Source organism: Macaca thibetana, chromosome 13 (assembly GCF_024542745.1).
Source record: "Macaca thibetana thibetana isolate TM-01 chromosome 13, ASM2454274v1, whole genome shotgun sequence".
In the NCBI taxonomy this organism is placed as follows: domain Eukaryota; kingdom Metazoa; phylum Chordata; class Mammalia; order Primates; family Cercopithecidae; genus Macaca; species Macaca thibetana.
In genome coordinates this window covers 33,137,696-33,141,955 of record NC_065590.1, presented here as the reverse complement: position 1 = coordinate 33,141,955, position 4,260 = coordinate 33,137,696, and the positions used below count along the sequence as shown (strand labels likewise).

At 45.4% G+C, this 4,260-nt stretch overlaps 1 protein-coding gene across 1 annotated transcript in view; it reads left to right on the top strand.

Moving 5' to 3' along the window:
- Nucleotides 1-4,260, top strand: part of DGUOK (deoxyguanosine kinase) — a 74,355-nt gene that overhangs the window by 32,645 nt on the left and 37,450 nt on the right. The window lies entirely within an intron of this gene.

Below are 4,260 nucleotides of genomic sequence, written 5' to 3'. Positions count from 1 at the left end.
CTTCTCTGTGTGGGGCTCTTTTTTCCTGGGCTATGTCTCATACACAGTGCTAAGGCCTTTTCACACATTACTTTTAATGCATGCAATAATGCTGTAAGGTAGGTGCTATCATTATCCCCATATTTCAGATGAGGAAATTGAGGCTCAGAGAAGTCAAGGACTTGCGAAGATCACACAGATTCAAGATTAAAATTCAAGTATCTGACTGCAAAGCTAGTGCTCCTTCTACTATGTCATCTTGTTTTCTTTTCCTTGAATATAACTAAGAATAAGGCTAGATGACTCTTGGGATGAGGGTAGAAACACAGGCTTTCAGTGATATGAGTCCTTGTACTCCAGGGCAGTTCACTAGGGAACATGAACACAGAGTCATGACACAGGGTTATGGGATGTGACATGAGGAGTTCACACACGATGTTACTGTCACTCACGTGAAGAAGGGTCACTGTGGGCTTAAGATCTCTATGAGGTTGTTATTGAGGATTAGGCTGTATTTTTTTTTTTCTTTTTTGAGACAGAGTCTCACTCTGTTGCCCAGACTAGTATAGTGGTGCGATCTTGGCTCACTGCAACCTCTGCCTCCTGGGTTCAAGCAATTCTCCTGCCTCAGCCTCCTGAGTAGCTGGGATTACAGGCATGCACTACCACGCCTGGCTAATTTTTGTATTTTTAGTAGAGATGGAGTTTCATCATGTTGGCCAGTCTGGTCTTGAACTCTTAACCTCAGGTGATCTGCCCACCTCGGCCTCCCAAAGTGCTGGGATTACAGGTGTGAGCCACCATGCCCAGCCAGGTTGTATTTTGCCCCAAAATTAATTAAGAAAGGAGTAGCATCCTTAGGAAGGCCATTTTCTCTCCTTCCCTCTCCCGTTCCTCCTCCTCCTCCTCCCCTTCTTATTAATTTCCTCCCTACCCACTGCTCTAGGTCAATTTTGTTTAATTTTACAAGTATTTACTGAATTTTTGGCATCTGGAATTGCCGGGTAAGGCGGCAAGGGATTTATATTTCCAACAAAGATGATTCCTGCCCATTAGGGTCTCAGTGCATACAGGCAGAGATAGACACATGCATACAAGACAGTGACACAAAGTGAAACAAAAGCGCCTAAAAGTACTATGATAAAATAAGGGATAATAATAATAGCTAACATTTATTCAGTGATTTCAATAGGCCAGGTAAAAATTTTTGCATAGATTTCCTCAATTAATCCTCACCACAACCTTATGAGGCAGGTATTAGTATCATTTCCCATTTTATAGTTAGGTTACTGGTTACTGGGTCACCCAGCTAGTTCACCTTAGAACAAGATCCTCACATTGGGCTGGTGCACCTTTCACCTCCCCACCTAGCAAAGGCCCAGCCTTCGTGCCCCTATCAGATCCCACCCGGTCCATGAAGCTTCCCAGACACACCCATTTGGAGACAGTGGAGTCCAGTGGTTAAGCGCAGAGACCTCAATGTCAGACATTCCTTTCACCCTCCCAGCATTCGATCTCTGGGGGTGGGGTGGGACGGAGGAGCGGCTTTCATAAGCCCTTAGGGGATTTCTGTGTGAGGACCAGTTTCCCAGAATCAGACCTGGAAATGAGGATTCCCTGCAAATGACTTATTAAAGAAGCGCTCTGAGGAGAGCTGGTAAGCAGAGTGGGGGGCGAGGGGGTGCAGAAGAGGAAAGGGGAGGAAACCTGGCAAGAGTGCAATTGCAGATAAAGTCCTGGAGAGGGCAGCTTCAGCCTGGCCCCGCCCACTGGGAGCTCTGGAGTCTAAGGCTAGCCTGGTGGAGGCCAGGGAGCCAGGCTTTCACAGTCCCACCTGCCAGTGATTGGTGAGGGTGCTCCCTGGGAGGACTGAAGCCCTAGGCTTTCCATCTGTATCAGCAAAGGCCTCCTCCAAAGGAGAGCTGCAGGCTCTGGCTGCTGGAAGAGAAAGCACAGGAGGAGGTGGGAGCGATCTGAGGAGATGTAGGGCACTGACACTGCACGATGGAGGGACATCCAGACCTCCACGTGGAGAAGGGCAGGCTGCCCAAACCATTCTCACCAACCCTCGGCACCCATCCAACCTCCCTTCCCCATGCTTCCACCCCTACTCCAGTCTTACTCCACTTCAAGTTTTAAAAATGCTGTCCTAAATTCTTCAGTGGATGTGGAGTTATCCACTGATAGAGAGAGGGACAGTGGCTTGAGGAAAGTGGAAATCCAACTGGAAGTCTTTTAAAGATCGACAAAAGTCAGGTGTGATGGTTCACTCCAGTAATCCCAGCTACTTGGGAGGCTGGGGTGGGAGGATCACTTGAACCCAATTCAAGCCAGCCTCTAACAAGCAAGACCCCATCAGAGAGAAAGAGAGAAACAATGTCCCAGGCACTGAGGGCCCACGAAGGCAGTCATTACTTATTATGTGTTATATAATGTCTATTGGGTGGTAACTGTGTGGCAGGTGTGGCAAGTGGATTCTCTCTCTTAATCCTCACCCCCAGGTCACTGGAATCCAGAGCCCATACTCTTAACCACCTTTTGATATGTCTCCCTTTATGATTAGGTGTATCAGTACAGTTCATTCAGGGGAGCAGAGCCACTATGGGTATTATGGGAATAAGGGCTTTATTACAAGAATGAGATTTATCCAAAGCCTGAAGGAGCTGGGAAAGTGAAAGTCTGCAAGGAACTGTGGGATAATCTGAGAGGAGTCACAAATGAGTGGAGGACTAGGTGAAACCTATCTGCCGGGCACCTCTGTCTGTCATAGCATCTGACTAGAAGATTTCCACAGAGCACTGGCTGACACTCCCACTCTGCCTTCCAAATCTCACCCCAGGTCCTCTTTTGGCCAACTCTAACTCAGAGCCTTGTTGGTAGTGCGTTCTGAAAGTGTACTTTCCAGTTTAACCAAATCGATTTAGCACAATCCAGCACATTAGAAAATCTTCAATGTAGGTGAGATATAGCTGACTAAAATTCCAGGCTGCAGAAGAAAGTTTGGGCCACATTTTTATATGTTTATCTCCCTTTTTGAATGGCTGCATGACATTTTATATAATATTGGTCAGTATTTTATGTATACAGTAGCATTTACAAACACTGGAAAAATAGTAACTCCTTCAGAGCTGCACTTCAAGGACTAAGCAGAGTGTCTGGCATGCAGTAGATGCTCAGCAAATATTGGATGAATGAGTGGCTGCTGAAAGACTAGAGTTCTTGCAGGGCAACATCAACTCCTACTTATCAACTCTAGCAGATATTTGAAAATCGCCCAGGGGCAGGAAGTGGCCTCATTCTCCTAAGTAATGGGGAGGTAATTCTACTCACCGGTACGCCACTACTTTCAGTCTCTGGCTAGCACCCAAGTGGAATGAAAACTCCCTGTTTACTGCTTCCAAGAGGAACTGATCACCACCTCTTTGGGGTGTCTTCTTTGCTCATGATGATCGCCTTAATTGTACTTCCTCATGCACAAAAGTGGGGCCCCAACCCTCTTCCTTGGCCACAGCTGATTGAACCATGATTAGACACCTGAACACAGGTGGGCAAATCAGATTCTCCCTTCTGGGAATTTGGAATTGGGACCAAAAACCAAAAAATAACATTTAACAAAACAAGCATAAATAAGTAAAGGGGGATAGAAAATTATTACTAATTAATTAACATAACTGACAGGCATTTTAGGCAAAAAATCTTTTAGTTTCTTACATTACACTCCACATCAAAAAAATTTTGAATGCTTTTAGAGGCTGGGTGCGGTGGCTCACACCTGTAATCCCAACACTTTGGGAGGCCGAGGTGGGTGGATAACTTGAGGCCAGGAGTTCAAGAGCAGCCTGGCCAACATAGCAAAACCCCGTCGCTACTAAAAATACAAAAACTTAGTCAGGCATGGCGCATGCCTGTAATCCCAGCTACTCAGGAGGCTGAAGCATGAGAATCGCTTGAATCTAGGAGATGGAGGTTGCCGTGAGCCAAGATCGCCCCGCTGCACTCCAGCCTGAGCAAGACTCTGTCTCAAAAAAAAAAAAAGACGCAAATGACAGAGAGAAAATATTCACAAAGGACTCATCCAGAATATTTGAAGAATAAGACAAGCAAAAGACAACAAATAGAAAAATGGACATAAGACTTCAACAGAGGATACTGAAATGATCAATAAACACACGAAAAGATGTTTGATTTCATTAACCCGCAGGAAAATGTAAATTAAAACCACAATAAGTTATAATTACACACAGCAAAATGGATAAAATGAAAAAAAGCTGACAATATCAA